Consider the following 14,271-nt stretch of genomic DNA (forward strand, 5'->3'; position numbering starts at 1 on the left):
GGGGCACCCATGGCTACCTAGGGTTCCATCAGCGGGTGCCAGGATTTTTCGCCAGAGCTTAGGAGGGTCAAGTGGCTAGCTCATTTTAGACCTAGGTACATAGACAAGTACACCTCCCTTGAGGGGCCGGCTATGACTTGGATGATGAATCTATAGCTGGGGATGATCTACTCATGGGAGAAGCTCTGCAACCTGTTCCAGGCAAACTTCCAAGGACCGTATGTTCATCCTGGCAAGAAGAATGAACTTTTTCGACTCTTCTAGATGGAAAAGGATACCCTACGCGAGTTCATCCGATGCTTCAGCAAGACCTGGAACACCATCCCCAAGGTAACTAATGCTGATGTCATCCAGTCAATTACCTGAGGAGTCATGAGCTAGTGGTGCATTGAAGACATCACCATGGCCGACCCTTAGATGGTAAAGAGCTGATGGACATTGCTGAAAAGATAGCCAATGCCAAGCAGGAAGTCCTGTTCATCAAGGAAAGGAATCAAGGCATGCAACGCCCTCAACCCGAACTTGATGGTGATTCATCAAAGAACAAGTGCAAGAAAAACCCTCCAAGGGAGGTAATAGGAAGAAGCCTAAGACTAAGGAAGTCATGGCAAACCTTCCCGACAAGCATTCAGAGTCATCCCGGACCAATGTCAAGCAATCGGCCACTGGTGAGTGTCATGGCAAGCCCTGGTGTGATGTACACCAGTGTGAAGGCCGCAGTCTCTAGCAATGTCACGTCTTCTTGAGGGCGATCATGGCTGAGGTTGAGAAGAGTGAAGGAAAGCTTCATAGGTCGTGAGCTAGAGTAGGGACTCCAATTCCAGTGATGACTCAGACCGTCTACCTTTTTTGAACAAGACAACAACTGTCAACCACATGTTTGGGGGATTGGCATCGTATGAGTCCAAGAGATATGACGAGACGGTGGCACGTGAAGTATTAGCTGTCATGCCAAAGAATCATCAGACAGTCAAGTTGTCAAACATTGAGATATCCTTCGACCAAGATGATTGTCCTGAGAACTTCGTCTGGCCCGACTGCTTCCCAATATTGGTCGAGCCAACTATTAACAACTGCAAGGTTACCCGAGTGCTCATGGACAGAGGGAATTCCCTAAACATTCTCTTTACAAGCACGCTCGATACGATGCAGATCTCTCGATTTACCATCAACCTAATGACTCAAGCTTTCCACGGCATAGTACCCAGATCCCTACACCAACTGGACAGATCACACTTCCCATCACCTTCGGGAAACCAGAAATTTCTGAACAAAAAAGATCTTGTTCGATGTGGTCGATTCGAGATGGCCTGCAATGCCATCTTAGGAGGACCAAATCTAGCCAAGTTCATGGCTGCCATGTACTGTGCTTATGGAGTCACCATCCATCAGACACCTTGCTGCTGTGAAGAGGGTGCTCAAGTACTTGGCCAGAACTCTGGATTTTGGGTGCCAATTTGCAAGAATGATGGACATTCCATGACTTATCAGCTACAGTAACATGGCCAGCAATGTGGACACCCGCAAGAGCATGACGAGAGTGTTGTTGTTCCTTGGCACAAGTCCAGTCAGTTGGCAATCACATAATCATAACTGCAAGAAGTTGAGCTAAGGGTGGATAAAACGTCCACCGTCTCACTCAGTAAGAATCCCTATTTCCATGTTCGGAGCAAACATATCCATACTCGCTATCACTAAATTTAGGAGTGCATGGAGAACAGGTGGATCAAGGCCGAGTTCATCAGCACCGACCTCCAGTTGGCTGACATCCTGATGAAAGCACTCGGCCAGGCCAAGTCCCAAGAACTCCACTCTAGGATTGGCATGGTTAAAGTCAAATAAGTGCACAAGCTTTAGGGAGTGAAATGTTAGATAAAACATGTGCACCATGTTCTTTCTTTTCTGTTTGAGTCTAGCACATGTGCTCACGTTGTGTGTTTGTGCCGTGCACATAGCAGTAGGGACTTGAGGCGTGCTCGTTCACGTCGAGTCTAAGTCATGGGCGCTCTCTGCTCAGTCCGTGATCATGGAGAGCATGGGATGGGGTGCATGTTCTAGACCGTGGTGTGAGAAGCGATCTAGTTTGTTAGGCAGTTAGCTCATTCCACTACTACAGAACACCACATATGTGCTGGTTCATTAGTACCAGTTCAACAATAACTAGTACTGTTGACATATCAGTGCCAGTTCTTAAACTCCCATGCGCGAACAGCCACTGAGGAGTTAAGAATTGGCACTGATAGTGTCTATCAGTGCCGGTTCCATATACAAACCGGCACTAATGGGGCGCTAGAATATAAAGCCTGCCTTCTCCCCCAAGAGCGACCAGCATGACCAGAGCCACCGTAAGCCCACCAGAATAGCGTCATTTGCTGTTTTTGCCATCTCTACGGTCGGAGGATTCAAGTGCTCTAAGGTTAATAAGATGATCTACATTTCATTTTTAGATAGATTTACTTGGTAGATTGCTCTAGGGTTGATGCTTGGTGCTTGTACTACGGTTATGGATTTAGAGATGCAATTGAGATCTAATTTAGGAAAAGTTTGCAACTTTGTCATTGTTAGATGTAAAGAAATGATAGCTTTGGAAGGCGGGTCCCCTAACCCGGCCCAAGTAACAGAAGGAGATGAGCCCTCAAATAGGGACCAATCAAGATACGAGGTAATTCAATGAATTTGTTCTAGATTTTCAAATGTTTAATGATTATAATTTGAATGTGTTTAATTATAATGATTTGCAGATGGACTGGTCATGGATGTACAAGGATCGAGGGCCAGATTTCTTTGTTGGCATTGAGGATTTTCTGAGGACTGTCGCAGTGTACAAGAAGCCAAAAAGGAAGCATGCTGATCACTATATATGTTGTCCGTGTGTCGACTGCAAGAACGAGAATTAGTCTCTACTCCTTTAAACCACGACTTTCGTCATACGTCGTGTGCGTCGCTGGCCTACATCCCGCGCCCCCGTAGTCACACGCGCTCGGGCCAAAATTTTGGAAACTGGGCCATCAGGCCCAACCCGCGGATGTTCCAACGAGCCCCTCAGGCCACAGCCACCCGCCGGCCCTTCCATGGATGTGCCGCAGCCACCTTGTCATTCCTGACATGTGTGGTCCCTCTTTCTCGTCCGCCCGCCCGCGTCTCGCGTCATCCGCTCCCCGTGAGAAACGCCCCTCCATTCCACTCGCTTGCTCGCATCGCCTCCTCCGCATCCGATCGCCCCTCGCCTCCGCGCCCCCTCGGCGCCCTGATCGATGCCAGAGCATCGCCTAGCCGCTCCGATCCCGGTACGTCCTCCCCCCGAATCTCACCGCTCCCGCCAGATCCGGCCGTGCCAGCGGGATCCGATTGGAAAACACGCGGATCACATGCGCGTAAAAAGTTCTGATCTTTCCTCGGTTCCGCCACCACCCGATTCCGCAGGTGTTCGACACGATGCAGCAGCCGATGGAGAACGAGAGGCCAGCAGACCCCGGCCGGCCCGTCACCCCCTTCGAGCCCGGCGCCGCCGTCCCACGGCCTCCGGGGGTGTCCTCGCCGTTCACCGCCAGTGGACCGTTCTTGCAACCCGGCCTTCGCTGATGATCGCTGGTCTGCTTTTCTCATCCACTCACCGTCGTTATTTCCCTTTCCCTTTTTTGGCCGAACTCTGACACAATCAATCTGTTGGGAACTCTGTTCAGTTGCCTAAAATAAGTGGCGGATTGGGTACCAGACGTAGCAGCAATGGATCACTTGAGCATGTGAATCGGCTGGGATGGGATGCCAAGGTACGATCTCGTGAAGCGTCGCATTTTTTTAGCTTCTCTCGCCTGTTGACCCTCAACTGTTCGATAAAATGCCTGCCTCAGACGCCTTGTTTCATCACCGTTTTAATGCTTGTGTCAGTTGTGTATGCGTCTGGTTGAGAGGTTAGAGTTACTTCTGTGCATAAATTTCTGCTCGTGTATATTCCTCTCTCACCTACTGATTCGCTGCCTTGAATCATCAGCAGCGATTTTTTTCCCCATAGAGTCATCATTGGTGACAGTTCATGCGCGTTTTTGTCCACATTTGTTTTTTAAAAAAACTACCTGTCTACTGGTACAAGATCTTAAACCTCAAAGGCAAAAGTTGCTCTTCCCGTTTTATCATGTTTGATTCTTTGAAATACTAACAATTAGTAATAACATAACTCCACTTACAATCAACAATCTGCGGGACATGTTTTATACATAGTATTGAATGACTTACCAAAAATAAAAAACTGCAAGTATTCTCCATCGTACCTTTTGGCAATAAGTTAAAACCTTCATTTATTTCCAAAAGAACACAAGTATCAATCACACTAGGAGCACAACCACTACACACACTCCCACTCGTGCATTGTCGCTTCGTCTCGCTACTGCTCCACTGAAAATGGCACCTGGTGCAGGTCTTCGCGCCGCCGGCGCAGGTGGGTGGCGGGGCGGGGCTGCCCTTCCCGTTTGAGTCCGTTGGGCACCACAACCGCCTTGGGCTCTTCCTCTTCACGCTCACCCGGGTACACACGCGCGCGCTTGCTTGCTTGCTTCCCCTTGGAATGCTGCCGCTCATGTTCCTGTCGCTGTCGTGTGCTCACCACCTGTATCTGGTGATGTGGAGTTAGTGTTTCGGATCCGGGGCACCTGGGTGTTAGCCATTTTGGAATTAGCAGCATCAAATTGTTCTCAACCCTGTATCACTTACTAAATGGTGTTGATTTTTTTCCCCAAAAAAATGGTGTTGGATTTTTTCCAAAAAAAAAACAATGGTGTTGAAATGTAGACCCAGCTACTACTTTCTGCGGGGAATGAATTTAGTGTCACAACATGACAAACAAAGTAGTGATTTGTATCTAGCTGTAGATAGATCATCAGCCGTTAATGCTTACATCAGGAATTGGGAATTAGAGGCATGATCTACCAGCTGCTGTTGAAATGTAGATCCGGCTTATACTTTCTGCGAGTGAATGAACCATTTAGTGTTGAGCAAAACAATCAAAACAACCATATTATCACTATAACTTTGCAACCGCAACCTTGTCAATATAACCTGCTTCATTGTTTATCGGATCCATCATTTCGCTCCATTTCTCTCAGAAGTTAAACAGGTCTTCTTAACTTATTAATCTTGTAGTCATGTGAGGATTTTTTGGAGCCTCCACTGGAAGAACTTTTAAGGCAGCTGAAGGCACAAGGCGGTAGACGATTTAGCTAATGGTTGGCTCTGTGAGCAGCTGACAAGTACCCTGTCAGCACTGAACTCACCTGATGATTTGTTCAACTTTTTCGATGAGCTACGAGGTGAGGTTCACATCACGTGTGTATGTTTTTGAGTTCTTTATTTTCTTTCATAGAGAGGCTTTTAAATAGACAGCTCACAGTCACAGCTTGCTCTGAAATTATTTTTGCCAGGTGTGCTCACTGCACCAGAAGGTGCAAGTGTGGAGGACGTATTTCTGGCTCCAAATAGTCAACTTGGAGTTTTTCTTCGCTGCTGCATACTTGCCTTCAATTCAATGACCTTTGAGGTGCTACAAGTAGTAGAATGCATTCACAACCATTTGTAGTTCACGTTTTTGCCCCTCTTTATTTTCTTATTTAAGGCACCAATGTGCTCACTGAAAATGTTTTGTATGGCGTGTGCCATCTTTTGGCAAATCTTATGGTGTACTGTAACTCCGCTGATGCTTCATATGACTTGGCAGAAGATAAGGACTTCAACAGCGAAATGAGCAACTTGATGGATGCAGATATAGGTGTATATTTGACAATCTGGGACAATCTAGGACCTTAGAAAGGGCTATCCACGACCTGAATTAGTAGTGAATACTGATACTAAGAAATAGTATCCGTTACGAGTATTTTATTTTGATTCCAAACCTAACAAGTTTACCTCCTTACATGTTACAACTTTGACATCTGATACAAGAGGACTGCAGGCTAGCACAAACAGATTGCCTGCAAACTCCTGATGCATTTGAGTAATTGCATTTAGCTGGGTTACGATTCTAGATTCTTTTTTGTCACTTTTAGATCCATTGATGTATGCTATAGCTTTTGCATATGTTTGATGTCATCTTGTGCAATTTTTATTTCCGTTGCAACGCACGGGTATTCAACTAGTTTTCAAACATAGAGCAGATCCGTGCACACTTGATTCACAGGGGTTTCAAGGCTGACTATACCCATTGGACTGAACACGATGAACTTGAGGATGTTGGGCGTGAAGGGCAACCAACAATCGAAGAAGACATAAGCAATGATATGATGGCTAACGAAAACTTTGATATGTCGGCATTTGAAGATACTTTTGTCGAGAATGATGGAGGGGAAACTTCTGTTGGCAACAATGAAAACGGCTTAGAGCAAATGTTGCACGATGGGGAGGGGACTTCACCAGTGAAAGACAACATCAAAAGTTCAGCGCATGGTAGAGGACTATAAAACACCAGTTTACTCGAACTGTAAAGATGAGCACAGCAAGTTGCGTGTGGTGCTGACACTGATGCAAATGAAGGCTAGCAATGGTTGGGCCGATAAGGGCTTCGATGAATTGTTAGAATTCTTGAGGGAATTGCTTCCAAGGGGGAACGTGTTGCCCGAAAATACGTACCATGCCAAGCAGGTTATCTACCCGTTGGGATTGGAAGTAGAGAAAATACATGCATGTGGAAATGACTGCATGTTGTTTCGCGGTGAGGATGCAAACTTGGAAGCATGTCGCATTTGCAATGCACTACGGTACAAGCGCAATGTTGATAACATCGAGAGCGATGCGTGGGGGTGAAGAGAAAGAAGAAAAGACCCCTGTTAAGGTGGTTTGGTATTTTCCTATAATCCCTCGTTTGAAGCGATTGATTGCTAACAGAGTGAATGCCGAGTTGATGCGATGGCACACCGAATAGCGCAAGAAAGATAGAATGCTTAGACACCCTGCTGATGGCATGCAATAGAAGAGTTTTGATTCAAAATACAAGGAATTTAGAGATGAAGTGAGGAATATAAGGTTCGGGTTGAGTACGAATGGGATGAATCCTTTCAGCAACACAAGAAGTACTCATAGCACTTGGCCCGTGACTCTCTGTATCTACAACCTTCCACCTTGGATGTGCATGAAGCGGAAGTACCTTATGATGCCTTTGATGATTAGTGGGCCGAATCAGCCAGGCAACGATATTGATGTGTACCTCAAAATATTGGTTGAAGATCTTCTTGTATTGTGGAAAGATGGTGTACAAGTATGGGATGAGTACAGACGTGAGAATTTCACCCTGCATGCAATGCTGTTCGTAACGACCTACGATTGGCTCGCCATTGGTAACCTATCAGGGCAGACTGTAAAAGGGTACAATGGATGTGTTCTGTGCTTGGAGGAAACAGGAGGCGGTGGCTAATGAACAGTCAGAAAATGATCTTCATGGGTCACCGTAGGTTCCTTTATCCAAATCACCCATACTGCAAGAATAAAAGAGCTTTTAATGGGACAGTGGAGCACATTGTCAAGCTCCAAAGATTCACTGGATAATAGGTATTTAAGACGATAAAGACACTTAGAGTTATACTTGGAAAAGGGCCAGACAATACAAAAATCCCGGCTGGGCAACATGCTCCTATCTAGAAAAAGTTATCAACATTTTGGTTGCTGCCTTATTGGAAGTATCTTATGGTTCGAGACGCAATCGACATCATGCACGTGGAGAAGAATGTGTTTGATAGCTTAATTGGTACCTTATTAGACATATCCGGTAAAACAAAAGATACACTAAATGCACGGCTGGACCTAGAAGAAATGAACCTCAGGAAGGACCTACATTACATACAATTAGACAACGACAAAAAGAAACTTCCCACAGCTTGCTACACTATGAGCAAGGCAGAGAAGATCCACCTGTGTGGTTGCTTGCGTGACGTCAAAGTTTCGACTGGTTACTCCTCCAAAATCAGGAGCTTAGAAAACATGAAAGATAAGAAGTTAGTTGGCATGAAGTCTCATGATTGTCACGTAATGATGACGCAGATGCTTCCAGTTGCAATTAGAGGTATTCTGCTGGATAAGGTCCGAGACCCAATCATAAAGTTGTGTTCGTTCTTCGACGCAATTTCACAGAAGGTCATTGATCCGAACAAACTGGCAAAGTTGCAGGAAGACGTGGTCCATACTATATGTCAGTTTGAGACTATTTTCCATCTGACATTTTTTGATATAATGCCCTATCTAATTGTTCACATTTTGGGTGAGATTAAGAGCCTTAACCTTGTGATTCTGCATCAGATGTATCCTTTCGAAAGGTTCATGGGGGTTCTGAAGAAATATGTTCATAACCGAGGTCGCCCAGAAAGTTGCATTTCCCAAGGGTGGAGTATAGAGGAGGACATTGAGTTTTGCATTGACTACATGAAATTGAACGTGATTGGTATGGCTATATCTTGCTATGAGGGAAGGCTAAAGGGGAAAGGGACGATAGGTGGTCATACTTCAATCCATATCAAAGATTGTGTTTCATTCACTCAAGCATACTTTGTGGTTCTGCAACAGTCACTTGTAGTAAGCCCGTATGTTAATATGCACGTGAGCATACTATGCTCCACAAATCCAATGAAGTCAGATGATTGGATCGCAAGAGAGCACAGAGATAATTTTGGTAATTGGTTACGTCAACACATGATGGGTAAGGATATCGATGATGCTCTATTGGAACTGCTGGCTAATGGCCCATCAACTACAATTCGCACATTCCAAGCATACGAGATTAATGGCTATACATTTTATACGAGAGAACAAGACAACAAGAGCACTAACCAAAATAGTGGTGTCCGTATTGATGCCTATGACCGCGCTACCAACAGGGAGACTTACTATGGGTTCATAGACGAGATTTGGGAGCTTGAATATGGTGAGTTGATGGTCCCTCTATTTTGGTGCCAATGGTTCAGACTCCCAGGGGGAGTCAAGGTCGACAATTATGGTATGACTACCGTGGACCTCAAACTCATCAGATACAGAGAACAACCGTTCGATTTTGACAAGGATGTTGCACAAGTCTTCTATCTAAATTACTCGGACCCAGCTAACAAAGAGGAGCGTCACGTGGTTCTTCAAGGGAAAAGAAAGATTCTCGGTGTTGCGAATGTTGTCGATGAAGAAGACTGCGAAAAATTCGATGACCTGCCTCCTTTTGGATAGAATGTCGAACTGCCTCTCATTGATGACACTAAGGAAGTTACCTACATACGCCGCGATCATAACGAAGCATTAATTGTTTAGTGAAAGTAGCTTTCATGTATTTGGTGAAAATTGTATAAATTTGGGATAAGCTTTAATTTGTATCGAGGACATGTATGGTGATGAGTAACTTTTTGAAAGTTCTGATATGAGTGCCCTTCTCCACACTGTCAGACTCTAGCTTGATCAGTGCCTTCTCACAGTCTCCTTCCTTGCTATTGCGATAAGCTTCCTCCATTTGAGCCTAGAAACTCGAGAAGTCACCCTCAAATAGGCCATCAATCTCATCTGCATTCAAAGAAGAAAGAACATGAACTCTAAAAAATTACAGTGCTTGCTTGCTTGCACGCATCCTTGTTACAAAAGATTTATAGTACCTTGAGAGAAGCTGCTCTATGAACTAGTACTAGCATAGAAATGCTTAGTTGAGAAGAACGCTTCCTCTCCCAAGAGGTAATCAGCACTAAGTGCGGCAGATTCGATCAATAAAATCTTCTTTCTAATGTACTAAACAAAAAGCTAATGTATGTACAACCATATACTTACACACAAATACTTACCTGAAATCGTGAAAGTAGTAGCTCTCCTCTTGGTAGAACTTGAATCCCTCGAGGTAGTCCGATTCCTCGTAAAAAAATATGAAATCTTCCATTAGCAATAGTCAAGAGAAAGAAGGGGCAGCGCAATGGGACTAGAAAAGTGGCCTAACGATGTTTTGTGGAGTGGAATGTATGCCTACTGGTAGATAAAGCAGTACATTGCCACTGCATGTCACCAATATTTTCATTCCACAATGTCATTATTAAGATTAACATAATTGGTTTCACATGTTTTTTATATATAGATATTTCATAATTTCATTATAGAATTAACAAATTACAAACTTATTAGTGAAATAAAGATAATTCAGTGCACATTTCATGATGCAATTATTTTTATCATGTAGGAGAAAGTAATACAAACTCAACAAATTTGGTTCCACATTTTTCTCAACTCTAATCATTTTTCTATGAAATTTTCAAGTTTTCGGCCAAATTTAACAATAGAAGAATATGTCCAGGGTAAAAAAAAATTATCAATGCCTTGGAAAGAGGGATTCCCAGAAGTCACCGAAAGTTACAGGAGTCGGAAGAGAAGGAGAGAAGAACTGGAAGAGCTGTTGGCTATAGTACGATAAGAACTTGTACAGGAGCATCAAATGACAGATGCCAAAATCAAAGAAGCACTTTAGCAAGTAAACAGGCAGCAGCAAGTTGAAGAAAATGTTGTGAGCCCTGGTGGTCGTCAGAGCAGCTGCGCATCCATGGGGTAGGCAGAAGAAGAATCGGCCTGTTACCCTATGGATGACATCACATAAAGCAAAGTGTGCAAGCTTACCGTGCCCACCTTGAACATTACCACCACGGTGGCTATGGGGCAGGTTGACCAATGCATGGAAGGAGCTCTCTTCAACGATCTTCCGATACCATGGTGATACGCCAAGGTCTATGTGGACTCCGTGCGAAGGCCGTACTGTAAGATTGACATGGATTACCCTGGAGAGATGGGTTCCAAGAGGCTCGGATCAAACGTGGCGCTACATAGTGTTTGAAGATGAGACCGACGAGTCATCTGATGCGGAGTCGAACCCACCACACAGAATTTCTCCGACTCCTCCACGGTCGCCTCCACCGCCATCATCACCCAGAATAGAGGCAACTCCTCCCACTCCGAAGTCGCCACCAAGGGAGCCAACTCCTCCCCCTCAGAAGTTAGCACCAGTGCCACCAAGAGAGACAACTCCTCCCCCTCCGAAGTTGACAACAGTTGCACAGTCTAAGAATTTGAGTTCATCTCAAAAGTCGGCTTCATCCAAGAAGCAAAGGGCACCTAAGAACGTGGTAGCACCTGAGAAGATGACTTAGAACAAACACCAGAGGAAACCAGAGCTGCAGTGGATGCCAGTGTCAAGAAATTCTTTCAAAAGCCAGAGCCTGAGAAGGAAAAACCAATTAATGCAGAAATAGAGAAGTTTTTCTTAAAGATGGCCAAACCTGTTGAGCGTAAGAGTAAATCAGACTATGCGCGCATCAAAAGCAAGAAATACTTGAAAGAGTCTTCCATCGAACAGATACGACAAGAACAGAATTTAGAAAGATTTCTTGAAGATGCTAAAATGACAAAAGAGCAATTTCTAGACGACTCCTTGGCACCAAAAGCAGCTGAGAGATGGTAATTTAAGTTGGGCAAACTCTTGGTCGCGCCAAACGTGTGGGACAAACTGACATATCAACTTCGGAAATTCCTTTCGTGGTACATGAAGGAGTCACGGGATGGTAGAGAAATGTTCGAGGCCAGATACAAGGATCGAGATTTTCTCCACGGAGATGGCTCTATTTATATATTATTTGAGGTAATGTATCAACTGTACCAACAAGATGCCCTCAATGTGTCTATCTTGAGTTGTTGGACTCTGTAAGTGTCGTATACATATACTTCACAGTATACATTCATGTACCATTGGATTGAATGTCTTAACTTATTCCTTATGTAGAATGGAGGTACAAAGATGCTGGACGGAGGGCATCGACCATGTGGGATTCATTGACCCACATCATGTAAACCTGACAATGATGCAATCCGATCCAAAAGGAACCGAGGACTATGCATTGAAGTGTATTCTGGAGCTACAATTGAAGTAATACATACTTTTGCCCTACCACTTAGGTATGTATTTCCCTCCATGAATGTTCTACTCTTTTTGAGCAATACATAGTTAGAAATTAGGACTAACTAACCTATGGTGACCTATGTGCAGTTATCATTGGATCCTCCTTATCATCCAGCTAAACATCAGTAAGATCGTTGTTTTTGACTCACAAAATAATCAAAAATAAACCTACCAACCCGTCATTGATATGCTACAAAGGTAAAACCCGACCATTTCGTTATTGCTCTTGTAATATTTGATTTGATTGAATCTAAGTCTACTTACGGTAATAATGACACACATGTAGAGTGTACCTATGATACATCAAGAAGAGTGTCAGACATCGGCCATTCGCGAAAGAATGGATTATCCGGCATGACTTTGCTTGTAGGAAGCAGGGCCCGGGCAATATTTATATGGTTTTTATGTAATGGATTTCATGTCCAGATTCAACAGAGACGTGTCGTACCAGGTGGTCGATGCTGAGGTATGCGACATACATCTTGATGACTAATTTTTAGGTCCGACACGTGTTCATAAGGATTGATTTCTTCAATTGTTGAAATTGCAGCTCCTCGCACTGTCCAAAGATCGACTCATGGCCATTGAAATCAACGCACTTTCAGAACAACTTGTTGGGTTCATCAATGACCAAGTCACCAGTCCAACCGGCGAGTTCCATGAATTTGGCTCCTCTCTCTCGTTACCTTAATCCAACAAGAAAAAACAAAGTTCAAAACCTTTGAATAGCAAGAAACCTTAAACTCTTTTTCATTATTGTAATGAAACCTCGCATGTATACGGTGTATATATACTGTGACGGGACTTGATGTTTTAGAAATGAAATTTATATATGCTTCTGTATATATACTGCGATAAAACTTGATGTCTCATAAATTAAATTTATATGTGCGTGTCTATAAATATACCGTACACTATTGTTGGCAACCGCCAAAATTTGAAAATGCCACGGTATTGGCGGCAATCACCACATTTTGAAAGGGCGGGAAATATCTCAGTGCCGGTTGGTAAAAACAAACCGACACTGATAGTGATTTCCAGTACCGGTTTCATACCCGGCACTGATAGTCAGACTATCAGTGCCGAGTAATTAGTGTCGGTTCAAGACCTGCCACTGATGGCGATTTTGAACTAACACTGATGAGGGTATTTGCAGTAGTGTTCTTTTGTCTAAGTAATTAAGATTAAAACCTAAAAACATTGCGGTAGTTGAGCAGCACAAAACACTGTCTCGTGTTCAACTCACTCCTGTGATGTTTCCATTGTGTTTCATGTGAGTTTGTAGGGAGCTCAGCTGACATATTCAAATATTAGTTTCCATATTTTTTGGAAGGAAAATCTTGTAATTAATAAGGTTATTAATGTCAGATTTGACAAAAGATTCTAAAGCATCCACCTTTATGGAAAACATCAAGTTTACATCATATTGGAGGTTATAGTGAACATGGTTTTTTTAAGGTATGTATATGATTTCAGTGATTAATGATAACATAGTCAATGAGACTAATATGTTTGTTAACTATACACTTTAGTAGGTCTCATGAATACAATACATGAAGAAGCCACCGAAGCCGAACTCAAAAAAGTATGGATTGTACGAGTTCAGGAAAAATTGTTAACAATTGATGGTCTGGTGCTCAAAAAGGATAATATATCATATGCTCCGCTGCTCAACAAGAATTCACATTGGAGTATTTGACTCAGAAGAGGTGCATCAAGTCAACATACCGTATGGTCCGGTGCTAGAGTGATGTGCACACCAAAGCATTTTACAGAACTTCAAAGGAAAGGTTTTTACCTCATCGGATGGTCTGGTACTCAAAAGAAGTGTAGGTTGGAGCTTTACCAAAGCATTTTCTTGGAGATGGTGCAACAGCTTGGCTGGTGTGATTGTACACACCGAATGGTCTGGAGATCAAAGGATTATATATGCCAGAAAAAATGCACAGTGAGAAGTGGCTCGGTTGGTTCAAGTATACACACTGGATGGCCTCGTGATGGAGTTCAAGGTTACAACAGAACACCCGGTGTTCACTATAAGTTTTAGTGGGGTTCCAATGGCTAGTTGCTATTTTTGTACATGAAAGATGGTTCAGTTTTTGTACTGCTGTTGACGCCAGATCATCCGGTTTTCAAGATTTGTTTGAGTCATTGGAGCAATGGCTAGTTTGTAGGGTTGAGTCTATAAATACCTCCCACTCGGGTATTTAATTGTGCTGAAGTTCAGAGAAGCTCATATACACTTGAGAAGACATCCAAGCTACCAAAGCGCTAATTCTGATCATTCAAGGCCAATTGGCTCAAGATTATGAGAGTGATTAGTGCCTATTAAGCCT

General features: G+C 43.6%; 1 long non-coding RNA gene across 1 annotated transcript; it reads left to right on the forward strand.

The window, feature by feature from the left end:
* The first annotated feature begins 3,122 nt into the window (after positions 1–3,122).
* On the forward strand, positions 3,123–6,081 carry LOC133906921 (uncharacterized). Its single transcript, XR_009907873.1, has 6 exons — positions 3,123–3,287; positions 3,424–3,591; positions 3,684–3,770; positions 4,415–4,522; positions 5,137–5,303; positions 5,415–6,081. It is a non-coding gene; the product is annotated as an uncharacterized LOC133906921 (long non-coding RNA).
* Positions 6,082–14,271: the final 8,190 nt, after the last annotated feature.

Source organism: Phragmites australis, chromosome 24 (genome assembly GCF_958298935.1).
Source record: "Phragmites australis chromosome 24, lpPhrAust1.1, whole genome shotgun sequence".
NCBI classification, from domain to species: domain Eukaryota; kingdom Viridiplantae; phylum Streptophyta; class Magnoliopsida; order Poales; family Poaceae; genus Phragmites; species Phragmites australis.